We start from the raw sequence: 16,396 nt of genomic DNA, 5'->3' as shown, positions 1-16,396 counted from the left end.
ATGGTAAGCAAAAAACATCCGAGCCTGGGATTCCTCCGACCCCATTTCTAATTGACATTGGTTGAGTACAATACTTGACTTGGATCTTTAAACTGAGTTAGTTAAAACTTTGACAAGGCCTTGGATGCAGTTTGTTCCCTGATCAAACTTCTCTGCAAGCTGTATCAGTTCTGATCGAATTTTAATGGATAAGTAATAAGCTGCTGGAAAAGAGATTTATGAATAACATCCCTGATCCATCCTCCTCAGAGGTGCCAACAGACCTAGTGCACCATGACTCAGAGGAACATTTAGAGTATGTGGGGCTGGAGAAGCATGCAGAGGATATGTTGACTCCATACCACACCAGGACCCCAAATGAGCGTTTTCTGAGGTTAGAAGCAATTCTGTTGGCTTCTGCTGCTTCTGGACTTCCAGGTTCTAGTGAAGGTGCTGGATTATTGGTGGGGCCAGTTCATTGGCATTTCTGGCTTGAATGGAAGCAAAGCACTGAAAATCTCTTGAGGAATCCTTTAATAAGACAAAACTTGCTACAAATTCCAGTGGCTTAAGTGGTATCTGATACTAGCCCTAGATCCTTGGCTACCCAGACCTTCAGAGATATATATCAAATCTTAAAAATGGAGTTAGCCCCAAAACATCACCATAGATGGAAACGTCCCTGTTTGGGGGCAAGGTTGGATCTACATCCAAGTTTGAGTCTCAGGCCCAACTCAGCAGAACAGTGCAGGCAGAGCCCTTGGGTCATAAAACCTATAAATTGCTTGCTTCACAAACAGGTTCTGTGTGTGTGTGTGTAAATTGTATCCATCTCTTTTAGGTAACAGACATTTATTGCCCTGCTAGACAAAGTCTTGGCTGGCATGATATAGTAGGGGTTGGTCCTGCTTTGAGAAGAGGGTTGGACTAGATGACTTCCTGACATCCTTTCCAAACCCAATTTTCTGTGATTCTATGATTCAAGCCAAGAGCCAAATGAAACAGGGATCAAAACTACTGCTGACTCCTGCCACAGATGATCAGCGGTGTTGTTATCGGGAGTCATCCCAGGCCAGATACTATTACAAGTTCTGTTCATCTGAACATATATTGCCATTAAATCATGGTTGGGAATGCTTACAGTCACTGGTGATGTAACTGTTCTTAAATGCTGATCATCATTAGTAAACCTTTAATGTTGTATGTGCTCAAGCACACCGGTTGGGGCCACATTGTGCTAGGAGGGTTTATAGACAAGATTCAATTGCAATCTTTACCCCAATGAAGTTATGTGTCTAAACAACCATTTCCTGTAGGTGGAAGAGAAACAAATGGGTTGGGGGGCAGAGGGTGAGTGAAGGGAGTGGGGATGAAAATGGGAAACAAAAATACACAGCACATTTGGTCACAGAGTGGCTTCATGTAAATCACTACGCCTGTCAGTAAATATAGCCCCAGCTCACAACAGTCAGGTCTGTTCTCTTTGTCCTTGTCAGCAGACAAGAAACTTGGCTTGTTAAGTGCAATCTGGAGTGCCTGGCACACCTGCATGCACACGGTGAAGCCCTCCCTGGAAGGTGCATGTGTATCAGTGACTATGGATTTGCCTGGCTTTCTGATTAACACTTCTTTCCTGTAGCAGCACATCCAGCTCCCTAATTTAACCCAGCCAAGCAAAAGAAAGACACAGTGCTCAGACATCAGTCATGGTTTTACACAGGCCCCAAAGTGTGCTGGAAACCTCCCCAGATAGCTGACAAAACTCCTGGCACAAGTTGCTTGCAAACTAATTGTAATGTGACACAAGGCAGGGCCTTGAAACACTAGGCAGCCAGCTGGGGGCAGGGGGTGGGTGGGTGACAGCAGGGGGACATGAGCAGAGAATATTAGTAAGGTCCCAAGGTTAGTCACCGAGGCACACAACATGATGGAAGAAAGAATTGAGGGTTAAAGAGATGCATAAAATTAACTTGTAGAAAATTATCTGCCAAGTTTATTGAGCAACAACTCAAAGTCCTTGTCTCGGGCTGAGATGGCACCCTGCTTAGTACTGTACAAACGCACAACAAAAAGAAAGGTCTTTCCATTGAACATCTCCCATGGTAAGTGTGGCCGTAAGTCTAAGTAATAGGTTAGTGGTGGGAACCATCAAAAAAAGAAGTGGTTCTACAGGGGAGTCTTTAAAGGTTTGATGCTGTTGTCCACTATCTGCCTTATTTCAGGCTTCTACTCTGCAATGTCTCCTGCCAGGTGGTGAGGGTCTGTCAGCCCCGACCTGCTGCATGATCAGTGTTGTGATGGGGTGATTTCCCCCCTGCCTTGTAAGGTAAATAAGTGGGGAGATGCCTGATTGGTTCCTCCTGTGGGGAAGATGAATGGTGCCATTTGAGAAGTGTCAAATAGGTAAAAGCTCAGAGTTGGGATTCAATGCAGATGCCCATTACACTCTTATTAACAGATGTTGTAAACAGCAGGGAGTTGATGTGCACCTGATTTTGTACTGCTGCGTTCCAATACGTATAGGGAAACAGCACTCAACTCGTGAGAGCCATATACTGTATGTGGCATGTGTGTCATGCACAGCACAGCAAGAAACTGCAGAGAGAATGAGTTTAGAAGACACTGTTCTTTGTTTTAATAAGACTATTTTTAACAGGCACCAGGAATGAAGGATCCCCCTAGTTGGATGCTTAGGTGGGTACTCACCTTGGATGCATAACCACACAGGGTCACTGTTGCTCCATGCACTTCTAGATGCTCCCACAGTCCTCTGGCACTTAAATTCTTAATTATTAAGGCCCTTCCTCCTCCTCTCTTCTATTTTTTGGATCTCAGGACCATATCCCTTGCATAGTTCCTGATATATTCTATACTTGTGTCCTAACCCTCCAATGTCAATTAGGCACAGGGAAAATAGAGACAACAGAAAGCTCTCAGGATACATGCCCATGCACACGCGTCACCATGGCAACTGCTGGAGTGGTTTATGATGCTGTCAGAGCCTCGGGGAGTACCGATTCCCTGAGTTGTGTTTTCTTCACTTGCTCCTAGTCTTTGCTGAACCCATGTGCCAGATATCCCCATGGCCTGGGTGTCAGTCAGATTACATTTGTTTGCAAAACACAGACAAGCATAGAAGAAAGTTCTGCATTATTTATAGGCTTATAATCTAATTGTTATTTCAGAGGTTATAGAATCTATTAATCAAAATCTATTAAGATAGGGAAGAGTTTCCTTGGGGAAGCATTAAGCTCCACGACTCCTGGCATATTTAAAATTAGACTGGACAAAACACTAGAAAATACTCTGTCGGGAACCATTGTGCTTTGGCTGGGAAACAGGCTGGATGATCTAAGAGGTCTTGCTCATCTGGGGATGATCTGAAATGGCCTATTGTTGAGTGCTAGGATTAATGACATGAGAAATAACTCATCCCCCAGTCATTTGGACACTCTAGTCCTGGCCTTAAACACTGTACCATTTGCCTTATGTTTTCTTCATGTATTATAAACAATCCCAGTAGCAGCATCACTTGGGAGGCACTGAACTAGTTGAGTGGATATTTTTTCCCTTATTAATACCTACAGCTGCCAGGGGAGAAACTCAGCAGAAGGGTCTTTCAAAATACTGTTAAGGCCAAACCAACTCCTATTAAAACATGTTTCCCGATGGCCTGAAGGTGCCAAGTATACTATCACACAGTACTTACAAACTTCTTAGATGCTCACTTTTCTATTAGGCTGCATGATGTGTATTCGTGGTATTTAGGGCAATAATGCTACGTATAGTGTATATTTAACTATCTCAGTCTGAGTGAACATGCTCGTTGGCAGGGGTTTCTAAGTCTGTGATTCTTTCATACCTGCAAGCTTTATAGTACATAAACATCAAGAATGGCTACATCATCCTCTTTGTTTTGGTGGATCAGGATGTCTTTCCTCAACCATGTAGAGCAGTAGTGGGCAAGATACAGCTCATGGGCCAGATCTGGCCCACCAAGGGATTTTGTTCTGCCTGTGTAGGTCCCTTGATCCCATCCAGCCCAGGTACAGGGGGCAAAGCAGGTGCAAAGCAGGGCTGGGGCGGCGGAGCACCTGGACTCACTTCCCAGCAGCCCTGCCAGCGGTGGCTCTTTCTAGCTACCAGCCCCACTGCCTAAGCACCCCAGTGAGTCCACCCCGCACCCACCACCAGGACTTGGACCCATGTGGGCAGGGCATGTGGTTGGGTGGATGGGATGGGACCGCGGGCAGGCCGAGAGCTTTGTTCGGGAGCAGGACATGTGGGCAAGGCCAGATCATGGCTCAGGATCGTGGGGTGGTGACAATTCAGGACCAAGGATGGGGCAGAGCTGCAATCTGCTCCCCGCATGCCCCTGTGACAGGTGCGGGTTCTGTGGGCAGGGGCATGCGGGGAACGTGGTGGCTCAGCCCTGGCTGTGGCCCCACATTGTCACCACCCCAAGATCTCATCCCAAGCCCTGGATGCAACTCCCCACCCATCTGTAGCCCCATCCAATCTGTCTGGATGTGCACCCTGCCCACGGGGGTCCCAGCTGTCTCCATGGAGAACCCAGGATCATGGGGTGGTGACAGCGTGGAGCTGCCTCTGCTCTCAGAACCAGTGCCTGTTGCAGGGGGTTGTAGGAAATGGATCATGGCTCTGCTCTACTTGGCAGGATGGAGCCATGGGCAGGCGGAGAGCAGCATCCTGGAGTGGGGTGAGCAGGCAAGGCCAGGCCTGGGATCGTGGGGCAGTGACAGCATCTGCCCATCCTACTCCCAGATGTCATTCCCTGCCCTTTCTAGGATTCATAAAAGGGCTAACTTTTTGTCTCATGAAAAACCCCCAACAATAACATTAGTTTTTTGCATGAGAAAAGGACATTATATTTAGTTACAAATACTGGCTAATAACAGCACTATGACAGGAGACCAAGCAGTCTAATGCACAGAGCTTGGACACGGGAGACTCAGATTCTGTTCCCAGTTCTGACACTGACCTGCTGAGTGACATGGTGCAAATCACTTAATCTTCCTGTGCTTGTTTTCCTGCCTTGAAAAACAGAAATAGTGACACTGACCTCCTCTGTCAAGTACTTGTTGAGATCTTGTAATGGAAACAGCCATAAAAGAGGTAGGTGGTAGTGGTGGGTTGATGTTGTTGCTGTTATTATCTAACTGTATGACATAATTTAAATGCAAACCACCATGATGGGCTTATTAGAAATTCATATGGAGAAGAGTTAGCATTCCATTCCTGTTAATATAGGAAACTAGTTTGACAAGTGTGGCGTTATGCTACTGTTTTCCCTGTGGATATATGAAGTGATATTAGTTTAAGGAATGGGAAAAAAAATAAACACACAGATATTTTCATCTTTTTTAAAAATGAAGTGGGAAGATTAAACACTAAATGCGATCCTGCTCCTTGAAGTAGCAACTTTGCACATTTGAAAGTAAGGAAATGATTGGATAACACATGCTGCACATTTGAAACCTGCTTTTACCCCCACTGCATCCATGAAACACTGTTTTGTCCTCACGTAAGTATGAACAGCAGTGGGTGAATTCAATGTCCATCAATCACTTAAGTGTACAAGGAAACCATCACTGCAACTCCAACACCCATTGGGTCCTCAGCCTCTCTTCTGAGACTGCTAACAAGAGTGCCATTATCCCAATGGCTGATTATGGCGGCTTTTCTGATGTTGTCACATCCTTTCTAGGAACAGGACTATGGCTATCCTCTCATTATACACAGGCCACTGAACAGCCATCAGAAGATAATGATTTTCATTCCCTGCTGACCTGGGATAGATTTGAACCGACAACCTGAAGGGGAAAGTAATTTGTTAATACTTGAATGGATGAAAATTTTCATTTTCATAGTAATCAAACCAAACAAGTACCAGCTGGTGGCTCTAATAACAGCTGCACATGTATATTAATTAATGTAAGTTTCATGATAAGAAGCAGCTCTCGCTATTGTGTCTAGCTCCAAACTGCACGGGATCTGTAGAAGTCGGATCTCTGGAAAAACAATTAGTTGTTCAGATGGATATAAGTGAGGACTATTTTATGTGACCGTCCAGTTAGGAAGGACTGCTCCATGGTGAGGAAGCTTTATCATGCTGTCTCCAACCATACCAACTGTGGAGGCTAAGCCTACATCAAATCTGACAAGAGGATCTGAGTAGGAATATGTCAACCATTTTGGATAAAATAGGAATTGACTCAAAAAACTACACCAAACCCAGGAAGTTGAGTGTTTAGTTTCCAACTGCATCTGCAAAGCTTCTGTCCAGCACAGGGGCTGAGCTACCATGCAGGAAGCTATTTTGCTTTTTCTGATATAACAGGCAGTGGCAGACATCTCATAAAGAGCTCATTTCTAAGAAATTTCCACTCTAAATGTAATGTTCTTAGAAGTTCAGATGAGACCTGGAGAATCCTTTGCCTTAAGCAAACTCTCTGAGATTTGTCTGTCGCTGTAACAGTGGATGATCTCCCATGTTCAGACACTAGATGGATGCTTTTCAGGTACCAATAATGTCTTCTTCCTTCTTGTATTTTCTATTTGAGGATCTTGGTGCATTTTACAGATGTTTTAAGCCTGATGTGCTGTGTTTGGATGTGAGTGCCCAATCCTGGTCAAAGACATCTTCCTACTTCCTCACAACTTGGCCCTTCCTGCTCATACATGGCAAAGGGCATCTCTGGGATTCTCTTGCTGTAGACTTACGCTGAGTTGTTTTAATAGTTCACTTCCTGTCCTCACGTGCAAATTTCTGATTCATGCTATTCATCTCTGCTTAGCTTGACAGCTCATCCATGGAGTTTCACCAGCTTTCAGGCACCATCTGTCCAGGCACCGAGTCATCTGCCCATTTACAGCCAACATAACATCCTCCTATCTTTCCCATGCTGCCCCTTGCCTCTACACACTTGTGATTACTCCTTCGGAAATTAGAATGATTAGGCAGGTTTACAGCAGATGAGAGTAATGGCTTAAGGTTACCATGGAAATGATAATGCTTTATGATTTGGAAGACAGATTTAGTAAAAAAGCCAAGGGCAAAATACCTTTTAGTAACACCTGCCATCCATGATGCATAGTTGTTCTTAATGTGTTATCTTGGTGTGTTTTTTCTTTTTAAGGGCACTCGGTCAAAATGATTTATTGTAAACAATCACTTATTTTCCTATATTACTGATAACGCAATCAAAAGGGAATTGTAGGTCTTCAGTTGACACCCTTTATAATTCATGCTGTCACTCAACTTTCCATTTCAGCTTTGACAGGAAACATCAGTGAAATTGGTTTTGTTTCTAAGGGAGCCAATATTTGGAAGTGATTAGCAGGTGAGGGGTAGGGGAGCTTGTTTAAAACCATACTTTTTATTGGATTAAAAACCATCAGACAAACATTTCCTTTTTGTTTTTGTTTTTGTAGGAAACCTACCAGAACCAGGTTGAAGGAGACAGCCAGTGTCCCATGGACACCCTGCACAACCATTTTCTTTTCATGGAAAACCACGACAGAGCTTTTCTCTTAATCATGAAGGACAAAAAACTCTAAGGGCACAGATGGTGCATTTTACACGTGTGCTAAGTGACACCGAGTGAGTTGAGCCTGGAACAATAAAGCAGAGCTGTATTCTTCGATGGATTTGTGCGTGTTGTTCTTGGATAGCAAAAAGTTAATAATACGTTTTATTTAGAAAGAACCGTCTGGTTGCGCCACTTGGAAGGGCACTGAGAGCACAGTACACTGACAAGTAACAAATGATAAAGGCATTATAAAATACAATACCAAAGAGAAGTCAGCAACTTGGCAAATGTGGCCCCACTGGAGCACAGTAGCATATGTGCTATGCATGAAATTAAACCTGTTAACAGCCACCCACCAAAATGGGCTGTAGACAGGCTTTGATTCCATCAGGTTTCTGAGCTGCTACCCAACTAAAACCACTAGGTGTCCTTCCAAAGCTAATCCAGAGTGATTTTCTCATGTCCTTTGACGCTGATGACTTAGTGGTTTGTGCTTCTGTGAAGTAATTTGGAACAAACCACACTATGATTAAAAAGTGAAGGTCTTGGAGGCATAAAACATAATTGTGCAACTGGAAGAGGAGGAGGGAAAGAAAATTCAGTTGGGCAGAATTAAGCACAGAACTGCTTAAAGATTAGTAAGTGGGAACTTCAGTTTCAGCAAGGAAAGAGTAAGTTATAAACAGTCAACTTATCAAACATAATAGAAATCATGATTATAAAGCAAATTGTGGTCTTAAAACAGTAATAGGTGGGGGAAGGTAAAATAGGGAGGGTTAATGGAAAATGGTATGATTTAAAACAGTTCTGAGTCATAGCTCCTACCTTTAATGAGAGTGTAACAATGCAATCTGTCCAGTTAATGTGACTGTTTATGCAAAGCAAACCCTCTTACAATGAACATTTATCCCTTATAGCCTAAGAAACAGCTTGCGTTTTTTCCAGTTTGATTAGGAGATTCTGAGTAGAATTTTCCCTATTATTTTTGTATTATTGCTGATTTAGTTGCATCTTAGATGTAACTTGAAAACAGTGTCTTTGAAGTGTTTATAGAGTGCTTCCACCACGGTGTCTGAGCATCTCACAAGGTCTGGTCTTTCCTGCTAAAAGTGAAAAAAGTGTATTTTTTTTCTGCCAATGGGCAGAAAAATCAAAGTACATAGCTGTCCTGGTCTGAAAATGCAGGGAAGACCAGGTTCCTGCATGAATTAAACTAGATGTGGTCAGAACTCTGTAAATACCCTCTTTTGAAGTAATGAAGATGATGTTCTGGTAAAGGGAAGTACAACCCCCGACCCTCATTTTATGTTCCAGTAGATGGACAACTGAGGCACAGTGAGTCACTGCATCCATGGAGCTCTTGGGGTCTGTCTACCTGCTTCTGCCAAGCCAAAAATGTGGTAGTGAAGCTGTTCCAGATGCACCCCTACAGTGTCCTTGAGCACACTGGAGGCAGATATCTCAAAAAGTGTTCCTTGGAAGGGCTTTACTGCTTCATTTCAGGTTTGGCAAATGAAAGCAGAAGTGGGTGTGTGGAGCAGGATGTATGCTTAAGACTGACCTTTCCCAGAAGAGCTGGGCACACAGTGCAAAAAGACCCAGAAAAATCCAGTGTATAGCTCAACATTTCTCACAAGGTCTGTGTCAAAGCAGAGATCTAAGTCTAGGTCCCTGAACTTGCAGCTGGGGCCCTAACTACTGGTCAGTCCTTTTTTTCCAAACAGTAACTATTAACAATGGGTGATGCACCCTTTTTCCATCCCCAAATGATTTTTCAGGGCCCATAGAAAATGTATTGGTGAAAATTATTTAGTTCAGAAATAATCATGACCAGAAGTTGTGAAGTCCATTTTCATTGACTAAAGCAGTTTTTACAGAATTTTAATTTTCCTTCAGAAATAATTTTCCATATTTGGGTTTTTGTCTCATGTTATATCATATTTGGGTCTTGACTGCTTAAGTGGATCATAGCAACTGTCAGGAGATGGGCCATTCCTAGCCTTGAGGTATAGGTTTTGGTCCTATGCAAGCATAAATAGGAGTCAATTTTATGAATTTTCTAAGGTGGGTGCAAGAGCTATACAACACAGGTGGCAGCCATTCATAATTCCTGCTACTGTACCTTAGCCATGAGCTGGAGACCAATTCTAGGGGAGTTTAGCATCTACAGAGCAATCAATATTTGACCTCTCTAGTGGGACTAATGACAAGGATAATGCCAATTTTAACATGTCACTTGTCCACAAGTAAATGCTGGTAAGTCTCGGAACAATCAGATGGCTACAGTTGCTCAATATTCAAAGCTCATGAGTCAGTAGACTGTCCTGCCCCCGTTCCCCACCTCCACCCCAAACCCCACCTTCAAAAAATGATGTCTGCTTTCTGGTCTTGAGTTATTAGGATTCGTAGTTTTTAAGTGTTCCACAGTGGCTAGAAATAAACCTTTAAAAAAAGAGGTTAAAGCTGTGACACTCATACAATCACTTGATTTCAGGAGCTGTAAGAGAGACACCAGGTAGTATAGGAACGGTGATAAAATAAGAGCTGGCAACACTGTGGCTCCCTGAAGTACCCCTACAGGATGCAGCTCACTATGTAAAAAAATCTAGTATTGTACTGATGCAAGAAAGCCACACAGAGGACTTTTCAACAGCAGGGATGATGTAAAATATGACGTGTTTGATATTAGAATCTGGTCTTTCACTGGCTGTGGAACAAGTGGGTTGAGATTCAGGCGCACCACAGGAACGACTGCGTTCTGCTTTCCTGCCAGCTTGACCTGGCGTGTTTGACTATGGAAACATGTTTTGAATTTTCTTTTCCAAATGCGGTAGAGATCGGTACTCTGAAAGCCTCAGACACTTATTCTTGTGATTACAAGATTCCCCTTTAGAAGCAGGAAGTACACCAAGCAGAAAGGGCTGAGGATTGTTGCTTACCAAAGAAGTTATGTAGTTCATACTTCAGCGTCCTAAGCAGGCTTGCTGCTTGCATTTCTTGATGCTTTGCTTTAAACATCCCAAAGGATGAGGCTGGTACTATGCCCCTAATGAGACTATTCCACATTGAAACCTCATCTCATAGATCATCAATTGAAGACATTCTCCCCATTGTAGTGTTGTAGCTAACAGGCCTTAAGTGATCCTGGGATATATAAGTATGGGAGTAAAGAAAATCATAATTATTTCTGTATATGGCATTAATTAAATGACTGTTGGAACACTGTGTCTAGCTTTAGTGTTTACACTTCCAAAAAAAGATATTGAAAAAATGGAAAGGGTTCTAAAATGAGTTACAAGAACAATGCAAAATCTGGAAAACCTGCCTGACAGTGGGTGCATCTACACGAGACACTTAATGCGCATTAGGCTAATTCTACTGTGCATTAGCATGGCTAGCAAAAATTATGCTAATGCTCAGTAGACTTAGTTTAATGCACATAAACATCACAAATAAGTGTTCATTTGTGCTACTGCGCAGTAATGCCAATTACAGTGCGTTAAGTTTAGTATCTGTTATTACAGCTACTAAACTGAATGTGTTGTAATTATGGCACATTAATGAACATGTAGACGTGCCCGGTGAGATCAGAAAGCAGCTTGCTTTATTTAGTTTACCCAAGAGAAAGTTAAGAGGTGACTTGAGCATACAGGTACCTACATGCGGAAGAGATTTCTGACACCAAACAGCACTTTAATCTAGTAGAAAAATACACACCCTAACAAGCTCCAATAGTTAGAGCTGAAACCAGACAAATTCAGACTAACAATAAGGTGCAATTTCTTCACCATGAGGGTGATTAAGCACTGCAACAACTTATTTAGAAATGTGGATTCTCCATCACTTGAAGCCTTAGTTCAAGATGAGATCACTCAGAAAGTACCAGTAATGGCCTGTGTTACATAGGATGTCAGACTAGAGGATCAGAATGTTATCTGTTGACCTAAGATCTCTTAAATGTATTAAAGTGAAGACACAAAAACTGTCAAGACCAAATGTCCAAGCCCCTACTACTTATAACTAGTCTTCTCTGGCAATCCCTCGCAGTCGAGGATGACTGTCTTCCATAGTTGTCTTATGTGTGTGCCCAAAGATGGCTGATGAGGCCTCTCGGGGATTTACAGACTCTACCGCAGCTCGGACATGTGTTTCTGTGTAGGTTGAATAGGGCTGGATTCTTGATTTGGTCTGTGACACACTGTTTCTGCCACTCCACTTTTTCATCTCCTGTTGTTGTTGTGAGGTTTCAAAATACTGAGATCCCTGCAGCAGTCTCTTCCTCCATTTGCAGTGGTCCTGGGTGATATACTCCCACAAGCTGACATCAGTGTTGCATGTTTTTAGTTGGCCTTTGAGGATGTCCCTCAAGCACTTTCTCTGCCCTCCTCTTAAGCTTATGCCTTGGCTACTACAGACCTCCCACCTAAAGTCCTGAGCTCAACCAGGAGTCCGCCTGGGAATTGGCTGAGGCCGCATGCTCCAGGACCACGGTTGTCATGGGTGACTTCAATTACCCAGACATCTCGTGGGAGGATCACTCAGAAAAATCCGAGCGGTCGCAAAGCTTCCTCTTGTGTGTGGATGACCTCCTACCTGACTCAAGAAGTCTATGGGCCAACGAGAGGCAAGGCACTGCTCGACCTGGTACTGGCTATGGGGGACGACCTAATCGGCGACCTAGTGATTGATTGGAAGCTGGGCGACAGCGATCACGAGCTGATCACCTTCACCATCCGCCATAAAGCTGGCAAGTCAGTCAGCCACACTGAAGTCCTTGACTTCAGGAAGGCCGACTTTGACAAGCTCAGGAGGCTTGTCAGTGAGGCCCTAAGGGACCACGACCCCAGGGGGAGGGGAGTTCAGGAAGAGTGGTTGCTCCTCAAGGGAGCGATCCTCAATGCACAAGCTAATTCTAGTCCATCTTGGAGGAAAGGCAGCAAGAGGGCACAGCAGTCCCCCTGGCTCTCCAGGGACCTAGCAGACCTCCTGAGGCTAAAAAGAAAGGCCTACAAAGGATGGAGGATGGGATTCACCTCCAAGGAGGAATGTTTTGCACTGGTCTGGTCCTGCAGGGAGCAAACCAGGAAAGTCAAGGCTGCAACTGAACTCCAACTAGCTTCGAGTATCAAGGACAATAAAAAGTCCTTTTTCAGATATGTGGGGAGCTGGAGGAAAAGCAGGGGCAACATTGGACCCCCGCTGAATAGGATGGGACAACTGATGCCCAGAAAAAAGCCAACTTATTAAATGGGTACTTTGTGTTGGTCTTTCATCAGTCCCATGGGACGCCCATGCCCGCTACAGGACAGGGAGGTCTGGATGAGGGAGATCCCCTGCCCTCTATCAATGCTGACCTCATAAGGGAACACCTTGAGAGGCTGGATACCTTCAAGTCAGCCGGCCCTGACAATCTGCACCCCAGGGTACTCAAGGAGCTGGTGAGCATCATAGCCCAGCCTCTGGCACGGATCTTTGAAAACTCCTGGCGCTCTGGTGTAGTGCCCAAAGACTGGAAGAAGGCCAGTATAGTGCCGATCTTCAAGAAGGGGAGGAAAGTGGATCTGGCTAACTATAGACCCATCAGCCTGACTTCTATCCTGGGGAAGGTGTTAGAAAAGTTTATTAAAGGGGCCATCCTTAATGGACTGGCCGACGCCAACATCCCAAGGGACAGCCAGCATGGGTTTGTTGCGGGTAGGTCTTGCTTGACCAATCTCATTTCCTTCTATGACCAGGAGACCTATCACCTGGACGAGGGAGAAGAGATTGATGCCATATATCTTGACTTCAAAAAAGCCTTCAATCTGGTATCCCATGGTCACCTCTTGGCGAAACTGGCCAGTTGTGGCCTTGGGTCCACCACGATCCACTGGCTGTGAAATTGGCTCCGTGGTCGGACCCAGAGGGTAGTAATTGATGGAAGTCATTCATCATGGTGTCCTGTGACCAGTGGGGTCCCTCAAGGCTCTGTCCTTGGACTCATATTGTTCAACATCTTCATTAATGATGTGGACATTGGAGTCAGAAGCAGACTGGCCAAGTTCGCCGATGACACCAAACTTTGGGGCAAAGCATCCACACCAGAAGACAGGAGGGCGATCCAGGCTGACCTGGACAGGCTCAGCAGATGGGTGGATGAGAACCTGATGGTTTTTAACACTGAAAAATGCAAGGTTCTCCACCTTGGGAGGAGAAACCTACGGCATCCTTATAGGCTCGGCAGTGCTACGCTGGCTAGCACTATGGACGAAAGGGACTTGGGGGTCATCACTGACCACGAGATGAACATGAGCCTTCAATACGATGCTGTGGTTAGTAAGGTGACCAAAACGCTGGCTTGCATCCATAGATGCTTCTCAAGCAAATCCCGGGACGTCATTCTCCCCTTGTACTCGGCCTTGGTGAGGCCGCAGCTGGAGTACTGCGTCCAGTTTTAGGCCCCACAATTCAAAAAGGATATGGAGAAGCTTGAGAGAGTATAGAGGAGAGCCATGCGCATGATCAGAGGTCAGGAAAACAGACCTTACAATGACAAGCTGAGAGCCATGGGGCTCTTTAGCCTGGAAAAGCGCAGGCTTAGGGGTGATCTGGTAGACACCTATAAGTTTCTCAGGGGTGACCACCAGGATCTGGGGGAATGTTTGTTCACCAGAGCGCCCCAAGGGATGACGAGGTCGAACGGTCACAAACTCCTGCAAGACCATTTCAGGCTGGACATAAGGAAGAATTTCTCTACTGTCCGAGCCCCCAAGGTCTGGAACAGCCTGCCATCGGAGGTGGTTCAAGCACCCACATTGAACACCTTCCAAAGTAAATTGGATGCTTATCTTCCTGGGATCCTATGACCCCTGCTGACTTCCTGCCCATTGGGCAGGGGGCTGGACTCGATGATCTTCCAAGGTCCCTTCCAGCCCTGATGTCTAGGAAATCTATGAAACCTATGAAACTTGCTTCAAGAGTCGGACATCCAGACGACATGCCCAGACCAACAAAGTTGGTGTCAGATGATCATTGCCTCAGTACTCCTGGTATTTGCTTGCAGGAGGATACAAATGTTGGTGTGTCTATCTTCCTACTGGATTCAAAGGATTTTCCACAGGTAATGTTGATGGTACTTCTCTAACAACTTTAGATGGCTCCTGTATGTTGTCCATGTCTCAGCTCTGTACCGCAAGGTGGAGATCATGCCTGCCTGATAAACTATGAGCTTGGTTTCTGATTTGGTGCTGTGATCTTCAAACACCCGTTTCTTCAGGCATTTGAAGACTGCACTTGCACATCTGAGGCAATGTTGGATTTCTTATAACTAGTAAGCAGCAGGCTGATAACAGTTGCCTGGCACTTATAAGTGGATATGACAACATAAAGTTAGGCAGTGCAATATATATTTCCCACCCAGTGGTTGGCCTCAGAAGCTACCACTCTCTCATGAACAGACTTAAGGCAGCATACTACCTCCTTTAATACCAGTAGCTTGTACCTTGGGTACCAGAAGTTCGGGGTTCATTCACTGATGACAACTAAATGACCACAGTGAGTCCGTAGAACTAATATGTTAACCAATAACCATCTGATACATTTGATATCAAATCCTTATGTACTTGTCCAGATCCTGGAGACAGCCATTCATCTTTCTTAGAAGATAAATAGCAGTTAATGTAGTCTTCTTGTCTGTCAGAGGAAAATTCAGATCCAACATCCTATCTGCTTTGAAATCTGCTTTGTACTGTAACAGTACCAAGAGGCAACAGTCAAGATCAAGGCCCCCATTGTGCTAGGTGCTGTACATGAAAACACAGACCCAATCCAGAAGACCCCTCAGCCTTGGGCTGTGATTATACCAGCATTTGCTTAACTCTGCTGAATAAGCAGATGAACAAGAATAATTGTGGTAGTAAAGTTAAGCAAATGCAGAGGTATTTACTGGGCTGGATCTTTGCACATTAAAGAATCCAAAGAAATGTGGTAGTTATTATTACTGCTGTTAACAATAGGTTCAACAAGGACAATGCAAAGTCCTGCACTTAGCATGAACCGGTGCAGGCTGGGGGTTGACTGGAAAGGCAGCAGCTCTGCAGAAAAGGGTTACAGTGGACAATAAGCTGAAGATGAGGAAGGAGTGTATGTACCCCTGTTGCCAAGAAGACTAATGGCATACTGGGTTGCATTGGTAGCCGTGTTGCCAATAGGTCAAGGGAAGGGTTATTCAGCACTGGTGAGGCCACATCTGGAGTTCAGTTTTGACCCCCACTATAGAAAGGATGCGGACAAATTGGAGAGAGTCCAGCAACAAGATGGTGAGGGGGGGTGGGGACATGGCTTATGAGGAAAGACTGAGGGAACCGGGTGTACTTAGTGTACTCTAGAGAAGAGGAGACCGCGAGGGGATTTAGTAGCAGCCTTCAACTACCTGAAGGGGGGTTCGAAAGAGGATGCAGCAGGACTGTTCTCAGTGGTGGCAGATGACAGGACAAGGAGCTAGGGGTTGGACTAGATGTGATCCCCTTCCAACCGCAATTTTTTACGATTCTGTGATTCTATAACAATAGTAACAACGATACTACTACTACTACTACTAAACATGCTTTGTATTTGTTGCGCAGCATCCTTCGTGAAAGGAGCTCAAACTATGGTAGGAGCACTCATTAAATTAACCTCGCAGCAGCCACTTGAAGTAGGTACTGTCTGGAGAAAGTGAAGTGACACCGTTCGTGTCAGGTCGCACCATGATTCAGGCAGAGCCAGGAACGGAGACGAGGGGTCCCGGCTCCATCGTTGCCTGCCTCTACCTGCCGCCCGGCCCTGAGCCCTCTCCCTCAAAATCTCCATCGTCCAGCTCGGCAGCGCAGGCGGGTGTGCCATCG

General features: G+C 44.9%; 1 long non-coding RNA gene across 3 annotated transcripts; it reads left to right on the top strand.

Annotated features, from left to right (window-relative positions):
• The first annotated feature begins 1,864 nt into the window (after positions 1–1,864).
• Positions 1,865–7,646, top strand: LOC149858163 (uncharacterized). 3 transcript variants are annotated; one of them, XR_016443861.1, is made up of 5 exons: positions 1,865–2,081; positions 2,230–2,305; positions 5,047–5,115; positions 7,275–7,343; positions 7,435–7,646. It is a non-coding gene; the product is annotated as an uncharacterized LOC149858163 (long non-coding RNA). The 3 variants fall into 3 exon arrangements; XR_016443860.1 differs by having other exon boundaries at positions 2,202–2,305; XR_016443862.1 differs by lacking the exon at positions 7,275–7,343 and having other exon boundaries at positions 2,202–2,305.
• Positions 7,647–16,396: the final 8,750 nt, after the last annotated feature.

The sequence above is a fragment of the Crocodylus siamensis genome, chromosome 8 (genome assembly GCF_052110815.1).
Source record: "Crocodylus siamensis isolate JL-2025a chromosome 8, ASM5211081v1, whole genome shotgun sequence".
Classification (NCBI taxonomy): Eukaryota; Metazoa; Chordata; order Crocodylia; family Crocodylidae; genus Crocodylus; species Crocodylus siamensis.
This window is presented reverse-complemented; position numbering and strand designations above follow the sequence as displayed.